Here is a 9,886-nt window from a genome sequence, read left to right on the forward strand (position 1 = left end):
GACCCGGCCGCTGTGTGTCCTCCCCAAGTTCTCGTCCTTAGCGTCGTAGTTTCTTGTCCCCCGCCACTCCCTCTGCCCCCGCGGACTCTGGTCTGCTCCCGCTTTCCCTCCGGAAACAGCCGCCCTCCACGCCGCACTGCTTTCCTTAGTTACTCTGTCCCGCTGGCGAAGCCCCCCCTCTCCATTCCTCTGTCCTTCCGTGTGTCCCTTTCCTCCCTTCGGTTTTGTATTCGTCCTCCGAGTTTACCTTTTCTGACCCTTGCATGCCTTTATTTTATTTTATTTTATTCTATTCTATTCTGTTTGCTGGGGCGGTGGGGTTTTGGACACCGTGGCTCGTCTTCACCGTAGCCCTCGTGTTTACACCGTGATTTTGACTCTCGTGCCCCCATCACCAGCCTCATGCCTGGGAGAGCATCCCCGTTCCCGTCCGCCTTCCCTCCTGCACCGTGCTCGTACTTTTGTTCGGTCTACAATTACGACTTCCCTTTTGGGTCTTTGACCACCCCCCCCCCGCCTCAGGCCATGCTGCTTCCCGTTCGCTCTCCTGCTCTGCCTGGTGAGCCCACGCTTGAGCCTGTCCTCCTCTTCGTCACCTCCAGGTCGCTCTCCCTTCCTTCTCTTTTCAGGCCCCTTCTGCAGCTGCAACCCACCCTCTTCCCTGCTGCAGTCCCTCCCCCTTTATGCTCCTTCATCCTTATTTCCCCACCGCATCCCTTAAAGCTCGCGCAGATTGCTGCCTCGTCTCGCGATGTCTGTGCAGCCCTCCTCCGCTCTAATCCAGGTGCTACACTTGTACGGTTGTATTAAATTTATAGAGTTGCTGGTTGACTGGTAGGTGGTGTGTGCTCTCATCTGCATTCTCCTTAGCAGCCTTCCATGCTGTATCTCTGCTTCTTCCTCAGTCTGTCTTATATATTCTTTCTTCACACTTTCGAACCCTCTCCCCCAGTCCTCAAATTTGCTGTCATGAATTCCTTCATTTTTACACATTTTTTTAAATTATAATTTCCACAACCCTCAGGCTTTCTTCTGGTAAAACAGTAGTTTTGCTCAAGTTTTCAAAGGGGATAGGGTCTGGAGGGTCCGGCATATAGAGGGGTCCATCTGTTCTCATTTACCTTATGCCCCTGCCCTCCTCCTTGACATTCTTACTCTGTGCCATCCACTCATTCTGTTTCAAGTAGCTCATCAAGCAAGCGTTTGAAGCTATTACTATGACTTTCTCCTGTTCTTCCTATAAATAGATGCTTTCTTTTTCCATTAACGTTCTACATACTCTTTTCTAGTATTCTCTTTTGAGAGTAAGGGCATTCAGATATAGAATGCAACAGTGACCTTTTGTGCCTAATTCTTTTCTTTCTAGTTAACTCAAAACCTGTGGCAGATGTTTTCTTCCATTAGAAGCTCTTAAAATTGTCATTTTTCATTCCCTTTGGAAGTTAACTTTGGATTCAGCTGTTTGTTTATTTTTAAATTTAAAACTAAAGTATTTATTTAAAATTATAAATTTATCATAAAGTTCTAAATCGTTTACTCTTTATAGGAGCTAAAAGAACTAAATGAAAATAATTTCATAGAAGACTACAGCTAACATGATTGACCATTTCATGTCAATATATGTATATATATATATGCCAGCTAACATAGTTGGTGGCTTCTTCCCCTTGTTGTGGTTTTGCAGCAGAGTTCAGACAAACTAGGTACTGTAAAGAAGACCTCAGACTAGGACAGGTAGATGGGCTTACCTCAGGCCCAGGTTCCAGTCTAGGTCCATTCCTCCTTCTAGAGAAAAGACGCTGCATCTTGGCACATCCTTGGGGGTGAGTAGAGAACTTTGCCTTCTTTAGTGGGCAGGGCAAAAGAACACTCCGCTTAGTGAACCTTTCTCTGGAAGGTTGTGATGAGCAGACATCTTCCTGACATTGGTTATTATCTCCCAACTGTGTTTTGATTTCCAAATTCCGCTGCTGTCGCGGAAATAGTGATGGTTGCAACACAGAGCTGAGCTGGTTGGTACATTCCCTGAGACCTCAACAGTTGACCCATGAACAATTCGTGTTTGAACTGCTCGGCATCACATTTACGTGGATTTTTTTCAATAAATACCTGTACTGTTTTCAATCCATGGTTGGGAGTGCGCGGATGTGGAGGACCATCTGCATGCGTTGACACCGTGTTATACGGGGACTTGAGCATCCTCAGATTTTGGTATCCGCGATGGAGGGGGCGGGGTCCTGAAACCTATCCCCTCTCCCCAGGACACTGAGGGAAAAATGTAAGTTTTGGGGGAGTCAGCAGTTATACTTGGATTTTACAGCGCAGGGGTCAGTTCCCCGAACCCCCACCTTCAGCAGTCAACTGTATACAGTTTCTTTCTCTTTCTTTCTCTTCTTCCAAAATCTGCATCTTTTCTTTAGGTTTTCAAGTGAGAGGAGGAAATCAGCAACCAGACATGATTCTTGAGGGATATCTGTGTCTGCCACTTGTTTTGATCTTGGTTAGGTTGATGCTGATTTTCCTAGTGCATTCTTTAGGCAACATTCCTTAGAGCTTTTCTCTGTCTCTCACCCAAGTTCCTTTAGTTAACCTCTCTTGTCCCAGGAAAGCTCTGTAAGTTGATGAAGTGCCAGGTGTGGTCAGGGTTAGGCATGGGTAGATAATTACTATTTAGATGTCAGAGAGATGTCTGGACTTTGATAATTGCCTTTTAACTAAGACTTTTCCCTATTTTAACCGCTTTCCTCCTGTGCACAAATTATTTTATCCCAATCCTCATATATTGCACTTGTTTGGATAACTGATAGAAGTGTTAAAAGAACAGAATAACTTTGAGATTGAAGGGAATGCACGCTCGCACAAAAGCAGGGCATCAGTTTCTTTGCATTTCTTTTAAAGTCTGTTTGCCAAGGCCCATCCTCGTTGAACCTTGGAACAGTCCTTAAACTAAATTCACTGCTTCAGTTTGTCCTTCTTCCTTTCAAAACAGACTGGATTTTAACTGGTTGGGGAAAGAGTCATATTGCAGGGCTTGGTGCTGGAATATGAACAAGCCCTCTGGGCTCTAAATCTTACTGCAGATGGAATGTGAGTCTCCACCTTGTAATTTTCCCCAGTGTCATACATTGAGTGTCTTCACTTTGATGTGTATGTACCTGGAGGCTGAGTGAAGAGTGCTCTAAACAAATAGAACCAAAATAAATATATCTTTGCACTAATTGTATAGTATGTGAAGTAACATTTGATTTGGGGTTAATTTTCTTAAGGTGAAAGTAGGTCCAAGGGCTCTGGATTGGTCTCGCGAGAGGTGCCGCGGGAGGGTGTCAGTGTGCAGTGGGTTTGGACATGGCACCATCTGTATTTTTGAGGGGTCGGGTTTGTCTGCCGGCTAGTGTGTTTTGTCTCTTTGGTATCTGGTAGTGTGTCTTTGGTAAGCGTGCACTCCTAAGATCGGCTGGCAGCCATTCAAAGTCATGGTACGGAAAGCATGTGTCTTCCTCCTGGACAGCTCTACAGTAATATACCCATCAACTTGCCCTTGTTAAACCGTAAGAAAAATTAAAGCCGTATATATAAATTTGTTCATTGAGAGTATTTTTAAGTTAAATTTATTAGGGTGACATTGGTTAATAACATTATATAAGGTTCAAGTGTACAGTTTTGTAATACATCATCTGTATATTGCATTGTGTGCTCATCACCCAAAGTCTAATCTCTTTCCGTCACCATATGTTTGACTCTTGAGAGTTAATTTTGATAACTTACAGATATCTCACGGGCATTCTTTTTTGAGGGGGGGTATTTTATGTGAAAGTTTGAAAATGATTGAATAAAAACGTGGTTGGTGTCAAGAATTTTTACGAGTTACTTGAGTCATGTAACATTGACTGCTGTGCACCTCCTCAATAGTTACTTTCTCGGTTGTAGCTGAATTCCATTCTCTTTGGCTCAGATTTTCCAGGTAGGTTTTGGAAATGGTGTTTGAAATCATGGTTATTGATCAAAGGAATTTTTTTGACAGTGACTTTCAAGCTTTAGTGAGCATAAGAATCACTGGGTAAGTGTGCTTGTCAAAAGTATAAATTCGCAGGCTCACTTTTTAAGGGCTGTGATCCAGTAGGTCTTATGTGGGGCCTGGAAATCCTTCATGCTTTACTTTCTTGCCAGGTGTGGGTAATGCAACTCACATACTCAGCCCTACCTGGAGCGACACTACAGGTCATAGGCCTTGAATTCTCGGTTCATTTTATCTTTACGGTCATGTCGAGTCATGTGACTATATTCTAACAAATAGTACTTTGTCAGGCTCCTGAATGGCAGCTTTTAGGAAAGTAAGTTCAGTGGTTGGTGGACTGTTATATCTGATCATCTGTACTTCATTTCTTGAATCTTGCTAAACTGTTGTAATAAAGATGGGTGATTAAGAGGTAGAACAGTAATAAAAGTCATTATACCACTTTGCTATTTGGAGTGTGTGTTACAATTTGCGGTGTTTTTACATTCAGTCTTCACAGCAGCCTTATGAGATGGGGAACATGTGAGCTCCTTGAGGCCAGGGACTACCTCTGTGTTCTTTTCCCGCCAGATGTCTGGTGGCACATAGAAGGTAATTAGTCAGTAAATACTTGATGAGTGAATGTATTAGCGTCATCCCTATTTCATAAGAGAGGACACTGGGCGTTGCACTAACGAGTGTTAACTCGAATTAAACCCAGGTCTTTGACTTCTAAATCCAGTGTATTTTCTATTTCTTTCGTTTTCCCAGGTATTGTTGACTTAATAGTCATCTCTTCTTGACTGAATAGCCACTTAAAATTCTTAAAATTCAGTCACATCTCTATCAACTTGTATAGCAGTTGAGCTTTGGTTCTGTTATCGTGGAATATAACTCATGTCTTTATTTACGTTGTCTCTTTGTTGAATTGGGTGGGCAAGAGGGGACCGAAGCAGTCATTCTTTGCCCTTATTTGTTTCTATCTTTAATCTGTTGGTTTTTGGTGAAGGGAGCATGACAATCATAATTGCAGCCTAAAGAAATACTTTTCATCTCATAGGCAGTTGAGGTGGCAAACAGATGAAACTGAATTTGGAAAGAGCGTCATCTTCCCCTGGGGAATCACTCCCAGAGCGTGGCTGTGACCAGGAAAAGGTCTCTCATTAGTAACGTGAAGCTTTGTCTGGGTCGCTCTCTTTCCATCCACCACTGACCAGGTCATTTCAGGTGAGGGTTGTTACCATGCTCTCAAGGATAATTATTTTTTAAGATAAGCTCCTCTGGGAATAATTCTTGTGATCCGGTAGATAAACAGAGACTCAATGACAAGCAAACACAATTTATGGTCAGTCGCAGTGCTTCGGGCACAAGATCTCGCGGTGGGTTCACTTGTGAGAGATGACATCACTGGCACCAAGGCCGCGGCGGTGTAGGTGACAGGTCGGTAGGGTCGTTCTGTTCTTGGACCCTCAGCCGTGTGGAGGGTTTCCGTGCTTCCCTCGGCAGCCGGTGGGAGGCTGTGTGTACATGGGACAGTTCCAGCCCCACGTGTGGAAACAAGTGTTTAGGCAGCTTTAAAATATTTTTAAAACTTGCAACTCACAGTAAGAGATAGGATTTATATTACAACCTAGTCTAAATAAAAAACAAAAAAACAAAAACTCACCTGAAGCAAGTTTCGCAACGCTGTATTTACTGGCATCATGTACTCTGGTATATTTTAGTCTGTTCGGTTTCTTGTGTGTTTTCATTTCATTTTGGTTTTTGAATGCTGATCGATGGTGGCCCACTGCATTACTTTTGAGACTCATTAGGTTGTGATCCACTGTTTGAAAAATGATGATTTAGGGCATCATTTCTCTATTGTTCGCCTACTAATATCACCTTGTATTCGGCCTGGTTCCACAGTTAAGCGTAAACTATGTGTAAAATGCTGTTGGGCTTGTACAAGTCCCAGAGTCCCTGCGTCCTTGTCCCCGAAGAGCCTGCACTGCAGTGGGGACGGTGCGTGTAAACCGTTTGCTGTGTGCGAAGCGACACGAAATGATGGAGATCCACGGAAAACTGGGAGTTTTGAGGAAAGAGTGAATATGTTGAGAAGATTGATGGGTAGAGAGGTCAGAGAGGACTTCTACACTGTGACTGAAGAACGGGTATGATTTCAGTAGGCGGAGAAGGGAGAGGGAGGGGTTTCATAGGCGGAGGAAACTGAAGATGTGAAATTTTTTTTTTTTAAATGCCCACAGCACCTGGTCTTCCTAGGTGGTCTCCCATCTAAGTACTAACCAGGCCCGACCCTGCTTAGCTTCCGAGATCAGACGAGATCGGGCACGTTCAGGGTGGCATGGCCGTAGACTTGAAAAGTTCTTAGGATAACTCTAAGGAAGCTAAGACTGCTGTTTGTCTATAGACAGTTATGGTCGAAATTAGATCAGAAAGGGCTTTGAATGCATCTTGCTAAGAAGTTTGGATTTTATTCTGTTTCTGAAGTCAGAATATGGTTGTACGTGCGTTAATACCCAGGACTCCCTGCGAAAATTTAGTTTTTATTTATTTACCCGAAGAGGTGGAATGACTTTTCCAAAGCCAAAGAGGAAAATCGCTATTAGAATTAGAAGAATTTCAGAGCATCTAGTCTCTTGGGCTGTCTTGTACTATATAAAGAAGAGAACGAAGGACAACTAAGCCCTAACACCCAGAGCTGGCGACAGCTGGCGAGGAGCTGGTCGCCTTGAATCTGTGTGTGTATTTTATCTCACAGTCCAGTCCAGCTCCTCAAGCATCTGTTTCTTTCTCTGACGTTTTAAGTAACTGTACTTACCGTCGTGTTTACAGTTGATAAGTTGGATCCCTGTGCCCCGCCCTACCTGTGGTGGTGTTTTAACTGCGTTCCTCCAGGTCCGCTCCCCCGATAGGGAGACACCTCCTTCCCGTTGAAATAGTTTATTTCAGCGTAGAGCGTGTCATCGGGGGTTCAGGGGACTGCCGACAGACAGCGAACTTAACGTAGCACTGAGGTTTATACCCGTAGTCTACCTCAAAACCAAAATTCATGCTAAGACTATTCAGATAAGTTTAAGAATTGGCGGTGACCACAAAGTGCAAGTTCGCTCGCTCTCAGTAATGTGAGGGACCCCACAGCATGCAGTTTTGTGGAATCGTGTTAGTCGGGTGCTGGGTCGTATGTGGGTCATCTCTTTTGTTTCTTACTTACCGCTCCCTGCTAACCAGGTAAGGTTCTCGTGATATTTGAGGACGTACACCTTTCTGCAAGGTATTAAAGTTGCAGAGTAAGGAACTGTTTGAGTCCCCTTATGTGTATTGTACCTCCTTCACGGAACTTGCACTGTCATGAAAACGTCTTTTAATGAATGATTCGTTTTTGCTTGAGCTGTCTGAAACTGCAGGTTCTTGCGTCTGACCTCGGCAAAGGCTGGAATCCCAGATGTATGTGTTCTGCGGACTTGAAACACAAGTAATTAATTTGCTCTCTCTGGAAAAGTACAGAGTGGTCTGCAGGAGTCAGCTGCTCGTGTGGGTATTTTCCTGCTGGGCTGGGGAGGCCAGTCATTCCTGCAGGGCCATTCAGGGAGGTTACCCAGGAAGTTGCCCCCTCGCCCCCCAATACTGCAGTACTTTTATGTCTGTGTGTCTGTCTAGTTCTAGTTATGTCTATTTAGTATGTTTTAAAAATCAGGAGATTAACTGAATATTTGGAGATACTGGAAAACGATTGGCCTCTGCAAAAGTTTAGGGAACTTCCACTTCTTTTGCTCATCAGTTTAGTCATCTAGAAAGTTTGTTTGTAATCAGGGTAGTTTGTCTACTGAATACTTAACCATGCAGGTTACTTAATTCTTTTTACCCAATATTATGGTCATTTTGATTCTAGTAGGGTTAAAAAACTACTTATTTGGATCTGTTTTCTCAAGATGTGTAACCTGCACTTGTCTTAATTTGGAAATGGCAATCAGTTTCTCTACCTGGCATTTCGAGCCCAAGGAAATGTGACAGTAAGGTTTCCCTTTATGAGTTATGTGCTGCTAGATTATTCTAGAGCTCCCTGTCCTAGCCAGGTGCCCTTTGTATTGCCGATGCAGACAAGGCCTTTCTGTACCTTCTTGTTCCCTACCTGGAAGTAGACTCCAGCTGGAGTTTCTGCTCACCTTCGAGAAGAGCTTGTCCACATTTAATTTGGATTAAAGGATGGTGGTATTTGCCCAAGGGCTGTCTCCCTTCAAAAGTGTATGTCTCAGTATTAATTTTGAAAGGCTCTCTTTCATCGACGAAGGTATTTGGAACTGTATTTTCAGTAGTAGTGGTAGATTTATACTTTTGTTCACGCTCATGTGAAGTACCTCTTCAGACGGAATGAACATTTAGGAAACGGGTGTTGGGATTCGGGGTGCAGGCTGTCACCCCAGAACAGACTTAACCAGATCACACAAGGAATCATGCATTTAATTGAATTATGTAATTCAGAAATAGTGGTGAAATGGAGCTTTAAAACTTGATTCTACCTTTGGTAATTTACCTGACTCACAAACTAAGGTTGTTGATAAAGCAGGTAGATTTAATTCTTTAACTAACTTTCGCCGTGTACAGTATACGAAATGAAAAACATCTGGGGACTGCATTTCAGCTGGCCGTGTGGGCAGCGGTTCAGAGTCTGAGTTGGTGTATGGAAAGGGTTGAGGGACTGACCGTTTAGCCGGGGAATTACTGAGAGAGGGTCCTCGGAAAGGGTGTGCAGAGGAGGGAAGCGAGTCAGGTTAGGGAGACTGCTCTGGCTGTTAGCAGCTGTCTAACCCATACTGAACAGTTATTATCCCGCAGTGTGGACAATTAACCCATTTTCACATCCAGCCTTACATTTGAATAGAACCATGAAGTTAAATGCTGATCAAGTTTTTAAACAAAAATTGAAAAACAAAAAATCCTATCAAAACAAAATCAGTGTATACTTTTATAGTTTTAGTACCAGAATCTTTAAGGTCTTACTGGTAATTAATTCTTTAGCATCTGTCACATGAGGAAACCCATGTGCTTAAATTTTTCCTATTAAGTCTGGTGCATTTAGTTTTCATGATATGAAACAGTATAATTACAATAGATTATTTCCAGAATTCACATGAAATGAAGACTCGCTTTTTAAATATCAACATATTTATTTCTTATTCTTCTTTATCTCATTTTGCTATTCTTGGAATCAAGGTTATATTTAAAAATTAATAAAATAATCGACTTTTCAATATATTTGAATAAAAGAAAACATAGCCACACTTTGAAATTGCTTACATATTAAATGCCATACTTTACTTTTAGGCATTATTTCTAATGCTTCTCATAATAAAAAGCAAAATGGTCATTAACACTAAAGTTTGAAAAATGTAGAGCTTGCATAGTATGTTTAATATTTCCCTCTGAACAGTGAAACCCAGTTTCAAAGTTAAAAATAAGGAACGGAATTGTGGAAATGCACGAAGGAAAACCATTATTGTGTTTGTGTGCTGGCCTTAATAACTTTTTCCTTTAGGGAAAATCTTTAGTGAGTGCTCGGTACGTGACAAACGCAGGATTAGACACTGGGGATAGAAAGCTGAATGGCACGTAGTTTTTGCCCTTAGGCAACTACAGTTGGGTAGGGGATCCGGCAGGGTGACAGTGTCAGGGCCAGAGTAAACCCAGGGAGGGTAAGAAGGGAAAGATGGCACCAGCTCCCCCAGCTGGATGAACAAACTTAGAACAATCCCTCCAAGTCCCCGTAAGTGCTTTTCCGTCCTTAGTTATCTACGCGAATGAGCACGAGTGCCCAGGGACTGCGTGCATCTTCGCAGGCGTCCCCCAGACGCGGATGTACTGAAATCAGGGCTGCATAGTTTCTTGCCCAAG

At 43.0% G+C, this 9,886-nt stretch overlaps 1 protein-coding gene and 1 non-coding gene across 2 annotated transcripts in view; one reads left to right on the top strand and one right to left on the bottom strand.

Annotated features, from left to right (window-relative positions):
- Positions 1-9,886, top strand: part of SNX27 (sorting nexin family member 27) — a 69,359-nt gene that overhangs the window by 4,849 nt on the left and 54,624 nt on the right. The gene's annotated exons all lie outside the window — the stretch shown is intronic.
- LOC111730542 lies at positions 6,232-6,350 on the bottom strand. The gene has a single exon (XR_002776735.1). It is a non-coding gene; the product is annotated as a 5S ribosomal RNA (ribosomal RNA).

The sequence above is a fragment of the Pteropus vampyrus genome, unplaced genomic scaffold (genome assembly GCF_000151845.1).
Source record: "Pteropus vampyrus isolate Shadow unplaced genomic scaffold, Pvam_2.0 Scaffold319, whole genome shotgun sequence".
NCBI classification, from domain to species: domain Eukaryota; kingdom Metazoa; phylum Chordata; class Mammalia; order Chiroptera; family Pteropodidae; genus Pteropus; species Pteropus vampyrus.